Below are 18380 nucleotides of genomic sequence, written 5' to 3'. Positions count from 1 at the left end.
ACTCACGGACCGTGAGATCATGACCTAAGCCGAAGTTGGCCGCTTAACCGACTGAGCCACCCAGGCGCCCCTCAAATGGTGTTTTAAAACCTGATCTGAAAGGCCCTTACCAGATAGGATTTTGATTTCTATCCTATTTGTAATCCCTATTTAACTAATGAAAGACCTTAGCTTAAAATTATCAAGGGAAGTTAGGTATATATTACTAATATCTTAGAATAAAGTAAAAAAGGATAACAGTTTACCCTTGGTTGATGTTGCGGAGAATGGACAATCCCAACAAGAGATTTTTATACTTGAAATATCCACTATAAAGTTTACCCTCCATTCCGAAACTTCAAATATTAAAATGTAGAAATTATCAAGGAGTTCCAGTCCCACTGCTCAATGTCACTGAAGGAGTACCCCAGCCATGTCTTTGTGTCACTCCTTTGTCTAAGGCCCTGAGTTCAACTTGGGACACAAAATGTATCATGAGGTGTTGTTCAAGTGTATAGCATCCCTATTCAAGCACCTACTTGAACGTCATTTCCCAGCAGCAGAAGCCCCAGACGCGTCTCTGAAAACATAGGTGAAAGCTCACAATGACCCCTTTCCTGTGAAAACCTTTTCCTTAGTGGTCTTCCCATGAAGCCCCATTCATTTCTAGCATGGGTTCTACCTCCAAGAACATCTACTCACATCTTCCAATTACCAACACCTCACCATGGCAACATTCTGAGTGCCAGCAGAGCTCTCTGTTCTCCATGGAGCATGCAGAGGCATGGCTCTTGCCTTGAGGGCTTGTGACATAAGCAGGACAAGAAACAATATTTAGATAAGACATCAGATCAAGAGGCTGATAAGATTCAAGTGTGAGTTGTTCCCTTCCCCCTCTTCCTCTGAAGGTAGCTCTTCAAAAAGGAGCCAGGACAGAAAAGAAGGATCATTCAGAAGAGACCCTTCTGGGGATGGGGTGATAGATGTTCTCAGGGAGTCCAAGGGGTGGATTGAAGCTGAGAAAAGATGGTTGGGAAAAGAAACAGGAAGAAAAGAGGGCAGAAGCATAAGTAGGAACCAAGGAGAGATATTTTATTTTATTTTTAATGTTTATTTATTTATTTTGAGAAGGAGAGAGACAGAGAGAATCCCAAGCAGGCTTCCCGCTGTGAATGCAGAGCCCAAGGCTGGGCTCAATCTCATGAACTGTGAGACCACGACCTGAGCCGAAATTAAGAGTCAGACACTTAACTTACTGAGCCATCCAGGCACACCTGAGGAGGGATATTTTTAAAAAAAAATTTTTTTAATGTTTTATTTATTTTTGAGACAGAGAGAGACAGAGCATGAATGGGGGAGGGGCAGAGAGAGAGAGAGACACAGAATCGGAAGCAGGCTCCAGGCTCCGAGCCATCAGCCCAGAGCCCGACGCGGGGCTCGAACTCACGGACCGCGAGATCGTGACCCGAGCCCAAGTCGGACGCTTAACCGACTGAGCCACCCAGGCGCCCTGAGGAGGGATATTTTAAAGGAACTGAGAAAGTATTTCAGACAGCAGCCCCCATGAGATAGCTTGAAAGCAATTGAGAATCTCCCTCCAGTGGGAACAGATGCAGAAGACTGGAACCATCTTTCCAGCAACTTTCTTTCAATTGTTACTGCTGGTATTTCCTTAAGAAAACAATTTCGGGGCACCTGGGTGGCTCAGTTGGTTAAGTGACCGACTTCGGCTCAGGTCATGATCTCACAATCCGTGAGTTCGAGCCCCGCGTCGGGCTCTGTGCTGACAGCTCAGAGCCTGGAGCCCATTTCAGATTCTGTGTCTCCCTCTCCCTCTGCCCCTCCCCTGTTCATGCTCTGTCTCTGTCTCAAAAATAAATAAACGTTAAAAGAAAACAATTTCAAAGAAGATAAAGTACCTACACACTAAAATGTTCCTGACTGTTTCAATAACAGAAAATCTAGAAACAATCAAAATGTCCATCAAAGAGATTGGTCGATCCATTGAGGATCAGTGTAGTAAGTATTGTGCAGACACATTGTGAAAACGATCATTATTAAGATAATATATAAGCATGGAGAATATGCAGGGTTAATATTAGGAGAAGATAAGCACAATACTTGGGTGTTACAATATTCAATAAATGGGTAGGCTACAATGAACTTGCAATAATGCCAAACAAACGTATACAGTATTTGTAGACAAAGACTAGGAAAAATGCAAATATAAAAAAACTACTGCAGTCACATTAAGACGGTAGTAGTAGAGGTCTTTACATTTTTTTCAAACGTTTGAAGCATTTTTTTACATGCATCTTTTCAGTTTAAAACTCCTCAGTGTCTTGGTGGTTTTGCTAATGGAGACATCCTTCCAGTGTCAATGCGAGTATGGCAGAGGAAGTAGAGGGATGAGAAGTTGTTCTTTTTAAACATCCACCTATAGCCTACACTGCTTTAGCAGGCAGAGGGGGTGCTAATTAGTCCTTCTCACATTTGCTAGTGAATAAGCCACCTGGTGGGGGAGGGGGGATCCACTTGAAGTATGGAACACAGGTCACTTGGGGGGCCCAAGTGAGTTGCTGGCTTGGAAGGGAAGCTGTGAAAGCCCAAGATGCTAAACAGCCACTGGGACCATTTGCCTCCAATTCTGATAACCCATCTTGTCAGCAACAGCCTAGCTCCCCTGAGGCCACCATGGTTTCACCCAGTTTCCTTGCCGCTCAGATGAGACCTAAGCTAGGCATCTCTCAGCCAAGCTGAGCCATTTCATTCAGCTTTGTTTTCCCGGGTATTTTGTTTCTTAAAAATTAGCAGTATGGGGGCACCTGGGTGGCTCAGTCAGTTAAGCATCCAACTCTTGGTTTCGGCTCAGGTCATGATCTCACGGTTTTGTGAGTTTGAGCCCCACGTCCGGCTTTGTGCTGACAGTGCAGAGCCTGCTTGGCATTCTCTCTCCCCTGCTCTTTCTGCCCCTCCCCCACTTGAGCTGTCTCTGTCTCTCTCAAAATAAATAAACTTAAAAAAAAAAAAGCACTATGGATAAAAATAAGAAAGGCTTAGTTAAGTGCTTGGCCTCAACAGCACAGACAAATAAAAAAAAGTCCTCTTAAAGAATCATTTTGGGGGCACCTGGGTAGCTCAGTCGGTTAAGCATCCAGCTCTTCAACTCAGCTCAGATCTTAATCTCAGGGTTGTGAGTTCAAGGTCCACATTGGGCTCCATGCTGAGCATGGAGCCTACTTAAATAAAATTCAAAATAAAAAAATAATCATTTTGCTTTATTGTTTTCTGCCCAGATCCTAAATCTCTTGAGAAAGTGCTAACTTTGGGGAAATCCCACAAATGCAAACACACAGGGTTAATTTTCTCCCTTGATGGCTACCAAGTTAGCCTATTTTACTAAACTAGTTAGCGTTTAAGCAGCACAAGCCCCGTGAGACTTAGGGCTTAGACGGCCAGAAACCCTGGGATGGGGAAGAGTCCCAGGAACCGTGGCCCATGTCACTCACGTCGCCCAGTGGCACCCAGCTGAGGCAAGCCACTCCACTCACTGAATTTCTCTTTCTTCAATACAGAAGATAAGCATCTGGCCTCTCCAATACCATCATTCACCCATCCGTCTACCAGATGCTGTCATGAGCATCAAATGCGATACAGGAATGAAAAAATTTTAAAAGCTTTACACGTGTGTTAGTAACATTATTAAATAAATGAAAACACAAGCAAAACACATAAAAGGGTGTGTTTCAGGCATGTGAAGTGCCCCTTGAAGTTGCCAGGGAGGGCACAGCTTGGGAACTGGGCTGGAACATCTGTACACCGAGATCCAGGACAGCCCTGTGCCAGCAAAGCCTTTGAAAGGGCCACCGCAGATCACAACCATCTATGGAAGAACAAAGGGGAAAACATGGCCCAAAACAACAGCAAGAAGCAAAAGCCAGCGCCTGGCACTTCTGGGCAGGTTAAAGCCCATGGTGGGAGCCTCCAGGCTCTCATGACTGATCAGCACATCCCGAAAGGGAACGGCACGTCCCCTGCCCCCTCCCACCGACTCCAAACCAGGGGCTGCTCACTGTCAGCGGTGTGGGCCCCTGAGTCACCCACACGTCAACGCCCTGGGTTTCCCTTGGATCCTCTCCCAGCGGTGTTGCCAGATGATGAGATCATGGCACTTGACAAAACCCTCTCTTTCAAAAGCACCTTTTATCCAAATGGATAAAAAAAGAATTTAACAGGCTTTATCTTTCTGGCTGTCCCATCTTTGGCAAGGCCTACAGCTCACATATTCAATTGTGTTGGGTTGTTGTTGTTTTTTTTAATATATATTTTTAGAGCGGTTTTCAGTTCACAGCAAAATTGAGTAGAAAGTACAGAGAGTTCCCATACACGCCGGCTCCCCACACGACCTCACTGTGGACATCCACACCAGAATGACACATTTGTTACAGTCAGCGAACCTCCTCATCACCCAGAGTTCATACTTTAAAACTAGATTCACTTTCAGTGTTGTGCATTCTCTGACATACTCGGTTTTCAAGGAAGGAAGTAGGCAGGAGGAGAATGGAAATTCACAACCAGTCAGTAAGCAAGGACTGCGTGCTCCACAAACAAAACTTCCCTCTCTCATGACATCTGTGGAAGGCTTTTCTTCAACCATCAAGCAAGGGAACCCCTGAGGTGCATTAACATGCAGGACACGTTTAAAAAAATAAAAAAATTCAAAAAAAAAACCGGGGTGCCTGGGTGGCTCAGGCGGCTAAGCATCCAGCTTTGGCTCAGATCATGACCTCACAGTTCATGAGTTCCAGCCCCGTGTTGGGCTCTGTGCTGACAGCGCTGAGCCTGAAGCCTGCTTCAGACTGTGTCTCCCTCTCTCTCTGCCCCTCCCCGCTCCTCGAAAATAAATAAACATTAAAAAAAAATTTTTAAATCAAGATGTATAAACCAGTGCTTCTCAAACTTTCACATGAATCTGTAACCCCAAGAGTCTTGTTAAATCCAGATTTTGCTTGAATAGGTCTGGGGTGAGGGCGCCAAGATGCTCCAACAAGCCCCTAGGTGACATCCATGATGCTGGACATTGGACCCCACTTTGAAAAGTGAAATTGAATGTGAGGTGTGTTGGAAGGGGAGGGAGCTTTCAAGTTGAGTGGATTTGGGTTCAAATCATAGCTCTGCCACTTACTGGCTGCCCAGCCAATGACTGTATCTATAAAAATGAGATGATCAAACTCACCCTGCAGGGTTTCATGAGGTATTGACTGCAAAGTTCAGTTCAGAGCTGGAACTCAATGAACTGAGCAGTAATTATCATTATTTTTTCCCCACTGCTTTTATCACTGTTATATCTGATTTTGATAAATTTTTCCTTTACCCATCTTTGTATAAAAAGCATATTAACAACTTTTAGACAAAGGCTATACATTTTTTGTAAATATTTCACATTTAATCTCGATAAGAACACCTCATAAAACCAGATTAGCATGAGTTAATAGACTCATGTAACCCAGAATTTCATATCTTTATAAGTGTATTTATTTATTTTGAGAGAAAGAATGCAAGCAGGAGAGGGGCAGAGAAGAGAGTGAGTCCCAAGCAGTCTCTGAACTGTTGGCATGGAGCCTGACGTGGGGCTTGATCTCACAAACTGTGAGATCATGACCCGAGCCTAAAATCAGGTCAGATGCTTAACCAACTGAACTACCCAGGGGCCCCTAATCCAGAATTTCAAAAAGATGCCCCCAATTTTTTCTTCTACTCTAGTTTTTGTGAAAAGTCAAAAGAAAGAGTTTTCTCTCTACCCTTCATCTTTTCCCTCAAGGCCCTGTCTGCATTCCAGTCTTTCCCACCTGGCCTCACACGTATTCATGTGAATTACATAATGTTAGATTTAGACAAAGCTTTGAGAGTTCCCAGCCCAGCTCTCTGATTTTAATAAGAAAATCAACATCCAGGAAGATTGGGTTATTTGCCCAAAGTGACAGTTACGTTTTCTTAGAACCAGAAGAAATTGGGTTTAAATAGGTTAAATTAATTAAACAAGGAGACCATTAGACTGAGGTAATTCTAACACCTTAACAGCCTATGTAAGAAAACCAAAACCAAAGCCTATAATGCCTCAAGGTTAAGAAATCCACACCTGGACAACCAATCACAAATGCCCAACTAGGCTTTCCAAATAAAGCAACAACTTAAGCCTTAGCCAATCCAATGATTTCCTTGCTTTGCTTATGCATCTTCCCTATAAAATTCTTGTCCTAAGACTTAAGGAGCACTCCTAGCCACTTCCAATTTGGTGTGGCCCAGCTCCAATTGATTTTTGTTCAAATAAACTTTTAAAATTTGTAACATGCCTCAGTTAATCTTTTAACCTTTTCTTTTTTCCTTAATGTTTATTTATTTTTGAGAGAGAGATCGTGAGTAGGGGAAGTGTAAAGAGAGAAGGAGACACAGACTCCGAAGCAGGCTCCAGGCTCAGAGCTGTCAGTGCCAAGCCTGATGTGGGGCTCGAGCTCACAAACCGTGAGATCATCACCTGAGCCGAAGTCAGACGCCCAACCGACTGAGCCACCCAGGTGCCCCTTTTAACATTTTCTTTAAGACAGCTTTGCACATAATAAAAGGCAACTCTCATGTACAGGGGACAGTTGGGGGACAGTGCTTCGCAACAGCACCCTTGGAAACCATACACAAGTATAAAGGCAAGCCTCTAGATTAGTGGTTCCCAGGATGTGAGATTTCACAGGCCAGAAAAAACAAAAAGAGATCGTAATTGGGAACGTTACCAATTTTTGACTTTGTCAAGAAAGAACTTTTTTCTGTAGTTATTCTCATTCACTATCACCATTATCCCATAAAAGGAAATAAAATATTTTAATTCCAAAAAAAAAATAGAATGGACATAATCCCACAATAAAGGACATTTCTCCCATTTAAGGTTTATGAAAAATTCAATTATAGCCACTATTTTTCTCATTTTATTGCAAATGAGTAATCGGAAGTGAACACTGATTCTTAATCTACTTTGTGTCATAAGTGCCTTTGAGAACCTGAGGAAAACAATGGAAAAAATGTACAGAAAAAATGTACATACCTACGTACATGCAATATTTTCAAGAAAGTCCAGATATTTGCAGGTCCCAGGTCAAGATCACCTGCTCTTAGCTGGTAATTTCGTCTCCACCTGACTCACTAGTGACTTCATCCTCTGGTCATCTTTAATGGATCTGCGATCCTCTGCAAACTGCAGGAGACTCAGGGCAAGGTCCTGTTCTCAAGCCCTAAGGCTATCAGAGCTAGCCTTCAGCACAGTTGGTCTGAACTTTCCTGAGAGGAATAAGAAGGAGTTTCTTCTTTTGCCTGGACCCTGCCCATTAATGATAATGCCAAATACAAGAAGATCCCCTCCCCAAAAAGCCTCAAAACCAAAAGTTCCTCTGGGTCCAGGACCAAAATGCCCCACTTGGTGGTGTAAGGCCATGGGATTCTGGGAAGTAGACTGAAAAAAAAAAGTAAAGGTCATTCTGAAACAGGACCAGATTTAGGTCCATCTACGTCTCATATCCAGATCATTCTCAAAGCCCTGTGGAAGAGGCAGCAGAAGTTAGGAGAGCTAAAATTGGTCCAGGTTCAGTCCAGTGGTCAATGGTATCGGAATGGGGTGGAGGGCACCTAAAAATCCCAGAACCAGTGTCTGGTAACACCCACGGAATGATGAACGGGCAGGTACACGCATACCATGACATATGTGGGTGACAAAAGCATCACAGCCTGCTTTTGAATGATGAACAATGGGAGAAGCTTCTCGACCTTCAGAGGCAGGTAGACTATCAGTACTGCTCAGAATGGCTTCTCAGCCATGTCTGTCTTAATATGATCAAACCTACCTGCATCAATCCATCCACCCAGCTTGTAGTTCCTAAGGTCACCCATACAGAACATATAATATCATTCTACAGTATCCCTGTGGAGAAGACCAGACAAGGAAAAGTGATCTTTGTTGCAAGCCTCAACGCCTGTGCATTAAAGAGAGGAAAATCACACTTGCAACCTCCCCTTCCACCCCTCTCCCCCTGAAAGAAAGGCATTTGCTTCTTTCTTAAGTATGTAGAATTCCTGGCTCTGACATCTGCAGAATTTAGGAAGATCAGGTAGCTAAATGGATGCTATTTACACGTATAGGTCTCCCTAGATGGATTATCAACCCGTTTTTTTGCAGACAAAGATTGGGAAAAACCCTTAATGGTGGCTGGGGTGGGGGAGAGGCTAATGAGAAGGCTTTGGGGAAGTAGGGAATCCTTCAAATCATTAAAACCAATTTTTATCTGGAGTGCCTGGTTTGTTCAGTTGGTAGAGCATGTGACTCTTGATCTCGGGATTGTGAGTTCAAGCACACATTAGGCATAGAGTTTACTTGAAAAAAATAAATAAATAAAATAAAATAAAACCATTTCTTATCTGGAGAATGCCAAAAGAGGTGAATATTTGACATATTTAAATATAAATGTATGGTAGATTCAGACACGTGAGTATTGATTATGTAGCCATAGGTAACTGAAAACTCCCCAGAGACCCATGAGGGATTAACTCCGTTAATGCTTTATTTCTTAAGCTGGGTGGTGGGTACCTGGGCATCTCTTTATTGGTCAAGTTTTTTTTTTTTTTAATGTCTATTTATTTTTTAGAGAGAGAGAGACTTTGTTGGGGAGGGAGAGAGAGGGAGACAGAGGATCTGAAGCAGGTTCTGGGATATCAGTGCAGAGCCCAACACAAGGCTCAAACTCAAAGTCAGACGCTCAAACGACTGAGCCACCCAGGTGCCCCTCTCATTATTATTCTTTAAACTGAATAAATGCAGATATATATGCTCTTTTGATTATATATTTCATCAAAATAAAATATCTAATTAAAGTCTTCTCTATTTCCATTGCCTTCCTTACCTGAAGTTAACAGAAGGAGCCAATTAGTGGGTCAGATTTGAGAATGTATCTTTTCTTTGTCTCCCTGTAGGCCTCTCCTTCTGTACTTCTTTCCTCTGTGTGGCTTCCTGTTTCCTGACCCTGCTGGAATGTGAGCAGCAAACCTTTGAGAAGAGAATTTGTGAACACGACTCAGGCTAGTCTCAGTCTTTTTATGTTCAGGAGTGAGGCTGAGCCACAGACCAGCCTTCCTGCCCTCCACTGCCTGGAGGGAGACACAGATGAGGCCAGGGAACAGAGGTGCCCCAAGGTGAGAGACAAGAAGCTGGCTATTGGACAGGCAACAAACTCCAGCCTCTTGGAGCCCAGCCCAGCACTGGAAGGGATGCCAAAAGGCACAGGCTCTACAGAAACAGTTCATTCAAAGCACCTTTACTGCCCTTTCTCTCTCCTTTCTCATTCACCATATAAATGGCAGCCATGAGTTCAGATAGAGCCGCTTGCGTTTGAGGCACAGGGAAGTGTCCACTGCAGGGAAAGATTCATGAGAAAAGGGAGCTTGCCTTTCTACTTTAGAAAAGGAGAGCAAGGAGCCCCAAATCCTTGGCCCCTGGGTAAAATCAACCCTGTCAGAAGTAGCTTTGTTTGCTCCACATGAAAGTGGAGTGGGAACAAGTGGCTGGCCATGTAGGCCAGCCCAAAGAAGCCATGAGCCTAAGGTCACACGTGACACTAATTCCCAACTGCAGCCATTTGGGGAATGTCAACTAAAATCACATTCATAATGTAGTAAAATGACCCCCAGCCACAATTAGAGGAAAGAATAATTTAGAACCTATCTTCTTTGAAGAGCAGAACAATTCAAAGAAACTGGTTAATGGTAACTACCGGCAAGCTAGAGCTTGAATGAAACCAGGTGGAAATAGAGGGTGAGACATCTCAGTCCAGCACAAATGATGCTATAAAGAAAATGGTCAGACCCCTGTGCTCACAGGGCTGGCCTTGTGCTGACCAAGCCGGCCTTGGGCTCCAGATGCACTGTGCCTTCCCCATTTTTTGCAGATGGAAAAGAGGCTAATTTTTAGTTAGTTAGCTATCATTACTTACCATTATTCTTATAGCTGACGGTATTCTAAGTCTTTAGCTATAAAGTAGCATTAAAAAACCTTTTTTGTGTTTCAAAAAATTTGAAGCCTTTTGTGGCCTTGGAGAGATCATGTCAGGGATGAAAACCATGACAGGATTAAATAATTTGAAGATGTCAACTTCAATCCTGGGATGCCCATCTCCATCCAGACTTCTCCCAAAATTGTTCTCAACTGAAGTTTCTAGTTTTAATTACTTTCATTGCTAAGGTACTTGAGAAAAACAAAGCAAATCAAAACTATTTCCTGTAATGATTAATCACTTCTTCCTAGAATGGAAGAATTGCTAATTCCTACAGTACAGGTTGTCTGCTTTACAAGTAAAGCAAAGCACTACTTGGCCTAACCTCCCCTTTCTCATCTGACACACCTAGATGGTAGCCACACACTGATGTGGGGTTTTGGTTTCTTTGTGTGGGGTTTTTTGGGGGGAGGGGGTGGCGTTTAAAGCAGATAAATTCTTTCACACCTCTGAAAGTGAGCCTCTTGCCTCAGACTTACTAATGGCACATAGGGCCCCAGAACTTCAGAAACAATCAAAGGGAAGAGAAAGGAGCTCATCTCTACTTCAAGTTCAGTCTGTGTCAAGTATTATGCTTGGCAGTTCACATACAGCATTCATTTACTTTCACAACAACTCTAGAAGATATCCCATTACTCTCATTTTACAGATGAGTCAACTGAGGCTCAGGGAAGTTAAATAGTATGACCAACGTCGCACAGCTGGTAGGTGGAAAAGCCAGGGTTTAGGTCTCAATCTCAGTCCAAAGCCTTGTTTCTTTCCAATATACTGTTCCCTAAATGTCAAGAAAGCTAATACAGAGCATGAATCTACCTAGCGCTTGGCTGTGAACATGTCTTTTTTTTTTTTTTTAATGTTTATTTATTTTGGGGAGAGAAAGAGAGACAGAACATGAGTGGGGGGAGAGACAGAGAGAGGGGACACAGAATCCGAAGCAGGCTCCAAGCTCTGAACTGTCAGCACAGAGCCCAACGTGGGGCTCAAACCTACAAACTGCAAGATCATGACCTGAGCTGAGGTCGGATACTTAACCGACTGAGCCACCCAGGTGCCCCAACATGTCTTTTTTAATGAGACATATTTTTTAAAAATATTTTTTAACTTATGTTTTTAAGTTTATTTATTCATTTTGAGAGAGAGAGTGTGTGGGAGAGGTAGAAGAGAGAGAGAGAATCCCAAGTAGGCTCTGCACCATCAGTGTGGAGCCTGATGCAGGGCTCAAACTCACAAACCGTGAGATCATGACCTGAGCTGAAATCAAGAGTTGGCCACTTAACCAACTGAGCCACCCAGGTGCCCCTAAAAATATTTTTAAATCTAAAAACACCTCTCAGGGCACCTGGGTGGCTCAGTCAGATAAGCGTCCAACTCTTAGTTTCAGCTCAGGTCACGATCTCATGGTTTGTGAGATTGAGCCCGAGACATGATCAGGGCTGACAGCACGGAGGCTGCTTAGGATTCTCTCTCTCCCTCTTTTTCTCTGCCCCTTCTCTGCTTCCACTCTCTCTCCCTCTCAAAATAAATAAATAAACTTCAAAAAATAAAAATAATAAATAAATAAATAAATAAATAAATAAATAAATAAATAAATATACCTCTCAAGTACTGATTAGATGAATGACATCATCACATCATAGTGATAGTGAAAAAGACATCCCTTTTATGGTTAATAAACATGTGATGTCAATTTTTAATACTGACTGAAAACATGGAGCCATATCCAAAAAAAGTGAAGCAATCGCAAGCTGTGAATTCCTAACAAGTCTCTGCAAATCTTGTACCAACACAAGAGGAGCAGAGAAACTCAGTGTTAAAAAGGGAGAAGAAAACTTCAAGTACACCAAGGCTACATGTCCCCCTTTACAGACAAGTTAGCTGAAGCCCAGAAGAGCCAAGTGACTTGCCCAGAGTCGCACAGTAGACCATGGCAAGCTGAGTTCAGAACTCAGCAGATGAGTGTGGACAGCTCCTGCACTTCAGGATAGCACCCCTTCTACAAAACTTCCCCCACCCAGTAAGAAACCTAAGAGAGTTCCCAGGATCAATCTAGATGTTGCTCTAAAGGTATTTTTTAGATGTAGTTAACATATAAACAGGAGATGGAGTAAAACAGATTACCTTCCCTAATGTGGGTGGGCCTGATCCAATCAATGGAAGACCTTACAAGCAAATACTGAGGTTTTCCAAGGAAAAAACCTTCTTCAGGAATACAACATAGAAATGCCCGAGTTTCTAGATTACTGCCCTGCCAAATTGAGACTCAAGACTCCAACATCATCTCTTTTTCTTTTTATCGTCATTCATTTCTCCCACCTCCCACTCCCTGCCTCTGGCAACCACCAATCTATTCTCTGTATCTATTAGGTGTTAGGGGAGGGCTTTGTTTTTGTTTTTGTTTCAGATTCCGTATATAAGAGAGATTATATAGTATTTGTCTTTCTCTGCCTAACTTATTCCACTTAGAATAAGGTCTTCAAGGTCCATCCATTCCATCCATGTTGTCACAAATGGCAAGACTTCCTTCTTTTTTATGGCTGAATATTCCATCATATATATGTGTGTGTGTGTGTATGTGTGTATATATATATGTGTGTGTGTGTATGTATATATATGTGTGTGTGTGTGTGTGTATATATATATATATATATATATATATATATATATATATGGATGTATGTATATAGATGTATAGATATATCTTCTTAATCCATTCATCCCTCAATGGGACACATGTTGCCTCCATATCTTGGCTATTGTAAATAATGCTGCAATGAACATGGGATTGCACGTATCTTTTAATGTTTTTGTTTTCTCCAGATAAATACCCAGAAATGGAATTGCCAGATCACATAGTAGTTCTATTTTTTAATTTTTTGAGGAATCTCCATCCCGTTTTCCATATTGGCTGCACCAATTTACATTCCTACCAACACCATGCAAGGATTCCCTTTTCTTCACAGCCTTACCAACACTCGTTATTTCTTATCTTTTTGATAATAGCCATACTAACAGACGGGAGATGATATCTCATTGTGGTTTTGATTTGCATTTTACTCATGATTAGTGATGTTGAGCACCTTTTCATGTACATGTTGGCCATCTGTATATCTTCTTTAGAGAAATGTCTCTTTAGATCTGCCCAATTTTTAATTGGATTTTTTGTTTTATTGCTGCTGAGTTGTATGAGTTCTTTATATATTTTGGATATCAGCCCATATCATAAATACAATTAGCAAATATTTTCTCCCACTCAGTAAATTGCTTTTTCATTTTGTTTGATAGTTTCAGTCGCTATACAGAAGCTTCTTAGTTTGATGGATCTTTGCTTTATTTGTCTTTGCTTTTGGTGTTTGATTCAAAAAAATTATCACCAAGACCTATGTTAAGGAGCTTATCACCTATGTTTTAGTTTTATGGTTTCAGGTCTTACATTCAAGTCTTTAAATTCATTTCAATTTTAATTTTGAGTTAATTTGTGTGTATGGTGTCAGATAGTGGTCCAGTTTTCCCAATACCATTTATTGAAGAGACTGACCTTTTCCCATTATATGTTCTTGGATCTTCTGTTGTAAATTAATTGACAATTTATACATGGGTTTATTTCTGGGCTCCCTATTCTGTTCCATTGATCTATGTGTTTTTATGCCAATACCATACTGTTTTAATTGCTATAGCTTTGTTGAAATCAGAAAACATGATGCCTCCAACTTTGTCCTTCTTTCTCAAGATTGCTTTGGCTATCTGGGGTCTTTCCATGGTTCCATGCAATTTTTAGGATTATATGTTTTATTTCTGTGAAAATGCCATTGGAATTTTGATGGAGATTGCATTGAATCTGTATATTGGTTTGGGTAGTATAGACATTGTAACAACATTGATTCTTCCACTCCATGAGTACAGAGTGTCTTTCATTTGTGTCTTCTTTAATTTCATTAATCTCTTGCAGTTTTCAATATACCTGTACAGGTCTTTCACCTCCTTGAGTAAATTTATTTCTAGGTATTTGATTCTTTTTGATGCAATTATAAATGAGATTATTTTCCTAATTTCTATTCCTGATAGTTTCTTATTAGTGTATAAAAACACAACAGATTTTTATGTATTGATTTTCGTATCCTGCAACTTCATTGAATTCATTTATTAGTTTTTTGATGGAGTCATTAGGGTTTTCTACATATATATATATATATATATATATATATATATATATATCATGTCATCTGCAAATAGTGACAGTTTTACTTCTTCCTTTCCAATCTGGATGGTTTTTATTTCTTTTTCTTACATTATTGCTCTGGCTATGACTTCCAATACTATGGTGAATAAAAGTGGTAAGAGTGGGCATCTTTGTCTTGTTCCTGATCTTAGAGGAAAAGCTTTCAGCTTTCCACTATTGAGTATGATGTTAGCTGAGGGCTTGTCATACAAGGCCTTTAGTTTATTGAGGTACATTCCTTCTATACCTCCTTTGTTGAGAGTTTTTATCATGATGGGTGTTGATTCAACATCAACTCTTTTTTTTTTTTTAAGTTTATTTGAGAAAGAGATAAAGCACGTGTGCACGTAAGTGGGGGAGGGGTAGAGAGAGAAGGAGAGAGAGAATCTCAAGCAGGCTCCACACCTTCAGCCAGAGCCTCACACGGGGCTCCATCTCACGAACCAAAGTGTGAGATCATGACCTGATCTGAAATCTGAAATCAAGAGTCAGATGCTTAACCAACTGAACCACCCAGGTGTCCCAATCCAACATCAACTCTTAAACTGAGTTATCAAATTGCTGGCCTGCTGTATGTATTTCAGACTTGTTATCCCCCACAATCACTGCATGCCAATTTCTTAAAGAGAGAGAGAGAAGATATATACACACATAAATATATATATACATATACATACACATACACATATACATACACATAACACGGTTCTGTTTCTTTGGAGAACCTTAATAGATGGAGAATGAATGAATGATGTTCTTCTAGGCTGCATATGGGAAATAAAAAGCAACTAAATTAGTTAGTGTCTATCTCATAACTACCACCGTGCCCAGAGTTACAAAAGCTGCTCTTCCCTTCACAAAGCTGAAGCTGGTGAGGCTAAAGCTGATGAGAGGGCTATGAAGTGGTAATATTGCTCTCCTTTCTGAAAACTGAATACTGTAGCCTGGAGAGTTTAAGTAACTTGGTCAAGCCACAGAGTTGGTGTTTGTAGTCAGGATTCAAACCCATGATTGCATGACTCCAAAGTCCACAGTCTTTCTACTTCATTACACTCCTGATTTATTTATAACATCATGAAAAGTCAAAAGGGGAGGTCTCAGGAAAAATGGAGTAGGCCATGATGTCAAATGCTTCAAAGAGGTCAAGGAAGGAAGGTTGAACGGAGAAGCAGCTCCCTCCCCTGCCCCAATCCAAGATACAGCCACCAACCAAGGCTTTCTATGGTCAGTTCTAAAATAAAAGAATCTCTCACCCATTTGTAAAGGAAAGGAAGCACCTTCTGGAATTTCTCCTGGAAGGACTCAACTAGAAATTTCACCAATGAATCTAGAGGTATCAAAAAAATCAGAAATGTTTGTGTAGACTCAAGTATGAGACAAAATGTAAATGGAAGAATAGAATAAACAAAAAAGAAGTCCTGGTAAAAGCATATAAGGAATAATACATGTGTAAGAAAGAGCAAAGGGATGATGAGTTATAGAAATGTTAAATATTATGTAATCTATGCCAGTGTGTTCCCCACAGACCAATTGGTATTCAGTATGGCTTTATAAATGATAGGTAATATATAACCGGTGTTCCCAAGATGATTTTCCATGACTAGGACAGCTTGTGTTTTAAAAATACAGGGTGCTCTGAATTAAACATAGTGGGTTTACAAAGCTCATTTGACTGGAGTCATCACTCTCAGCCAGCCTAGCTACTGGTCATTGACCAGCTGATTGGAGTCAGAGATCTTCCCTTTGCCAGATTCAACAAGAAGGCAGCATAAAGAATGCAGTCTCTTATTTACAAGCTGTGAGGCCTACAAAAACTTTGCAGAGTGTATCTGTCCATTTGGTGATAAGTGATCTCCAGGGGCTAAGAAAGGGAAGCTGTTTGGGTTAGCAAGTGTAGGTGTTTGTCCTGATTTCCTGCTCTCACAATTCCTGCTCTTTCATTTATTTCAGCAAATGCAGCCTGATGATTCATTGGAGACCAGTGGTCATTTGTGCTATTCCCTGAAGGTAACTCAAAGTTGGTGTCTGGGGACATATGCAATCTTTGAAAAAAACTTTACTGGCCTAAGTCTCAGTAGTTTGTTAATTCCTAAACTGATTAATGAAGCAACGCTCAGAGTAGTAGAAGTTACTAAGCTCTGCCAAAAGTCAAACTTTTGCTCACAGTGTTTGGGTCTCGAGTTTCATTTAGTGACCTCTCAGCCTAGTCCAGCCAGAGCCAAGACCACTGAGTCAAGAGTCTGGAAACCCAGGGTCCACACTGGCTAGCAGGACTTAACCTCTTAAGATTCAATTTCCTCCACTGGACATCAGCCAGGTCTCTTCCATCTCTAAAGTTAAATGAATCTAGGGTTTAAGTGAAGAAGTACATTAGAAGGTATGTATTTCCTTATCCAAGTAATACCAAGAGCAGGACTTCCCACCAACACCCAAGCCGCCAGCAATGCAAATAGAAACTGCATATCACCCCAGAAAGCACAAGAGAATCAACCAAAAAAGATATGAAAATTCAGGATGATTCTTGGAAACAAGCTTAATATACACTTAGCAGATGTAACAACCAACTCAAAAAATTAGACTAATAGCAGAAAGTGTGAAACACCTGGGGATAAACTTAACTGGAAATATGCACAGGATCTAAATGAAAAGTTTAAAATGCGGAGGGACACAAAGAATATCTAAACAAATGAAAAGATACTTCATCTTGGACAGGAAGACTTAACAAAATTAAGATATTAATTCTCCCTAAATTAATTCAAAATTTTAATATTATTCCAATAGAAATACCAAAAGGATTTTTAAAAACTGAACAAGTCAATTCTAAAGTTTATATGGAAAATAAATAAGTGAAAATGTGATCAATTTCTCATTTCTTAAAAGATTAATGAGAAGGGGTTAGCCCTCTCTCTATATTGAATAGTCAAAGAAATTTGGTATCAAAGCATGAATAAACAGATCATTGGTACAAAATAGAAAAATCCAGAAATAGAGCCAAATATATATAAAAATTTATATTATATATATCCACATAAGAATTTATACAAGAATACATGTACATATGAGAATTTACATATTTTTTTAATTCCCATTTTGAATCAGTGGGAGGTAAATGGATTATTCGGGAAATGATGCTAGGACAATTTGGTTGCCATTTGGAAAAATATAAGGTTAAATATATACTCTACATGTTACAACCACCGAAAACAAAAATTCCAGATGGAAACAAAATGTAAACCTCAAAAGCAAAACCATGAAAGTACTAGAAGAAAACATAGGATTAAAAAAATAATCTTAACAGTGAGAAGGCTTTCCTAAATATTATACAAAATTCCAAAGCCATAAAAGAAAAGATTGATAAACTGAAATACCTTTACAAAAGAAAAGATCATCATAATTTTTTTAAAAGTATAAACAAAGTCAAATGAAAAACCAGGAATAAATATCTTTAAAGTATATTTCAGACAAAAGGCTAATGTCCTTCATATGCAAAGAGCTTCTCAAATCAATGAAACCAATAACCCAATAGAAAAAAAATAGGTAAAGAATATGAACAGAATCAGGCAAAGAGTTCACATAAATGGAACTACACAAGGCTCTTAATCATAGGAAAAGATGTTCAACCTCATTCACAACAAGATAAATGCAAAACAAAACTCAGATGCGAAAATGACAAAGATCAGAAGGATAACAAAATCATTTGGCTAAGGGAAAACACACACTCTTGCACACTGCCTATGAGAGTGCAAATTGGACCAACCTCTGTAAGACCAATTTGGCAATATCTATCAAAATTAAAAGTAGAGATACCCCTTGACTCAGTAATACCACTTCTAGAAACTCATCTCATTGGTATATTTGCATATGAGTGAAATGACACAGATAAGGGATAATAATTGCAGCAGTACTCAAATAGCAAAAGATTGGAAACAAATGTTCAATAGGGCATTGATTAAATAATGAACTACCCAGATATACTAAGTGCAAAAAGCAAAATGCAATGTGTGTAGTATGCTACCACATGTGTAAAAAACAAACAAAAAAACGAGTATATATATTTGCATATGCTTGTGTATGCACCGACAGTCAATATGTATAATCAA

At 40.3% G+C, this 18380-nt stretch overlaps 1 protein-coding gene across 1 annotated transcript in view; it reads right to left on the bottom strand.

The window, feature by feature from the left end:
• The window catches only part of GATA6 (GATA binding protein 6), a 66063-nt gene that overhangs the window by 10535 nt on the left and 37148 nt on the right, over positions 1 to 18380 (bottom strand). The window lies entirely within an intron of this gene.

This window comes from Panthera onca, chromosome D3, assembly GCF_046562875.1.
Source record: "Panthera onca isolate mPanOnc1 chromosome D3, mPanOnc1 haplotype 2, whole genome shotgun sequence".
NCBI lineage: Eukaryota > Metazoa > Chordata > Mammalia > Carnivora > Felidae > Panthera > Panthera onca.
Note: the sequence above shows the minus strand (reverse complement) of the source record. Positions and strands in the feature narration are given on the sequence as shown.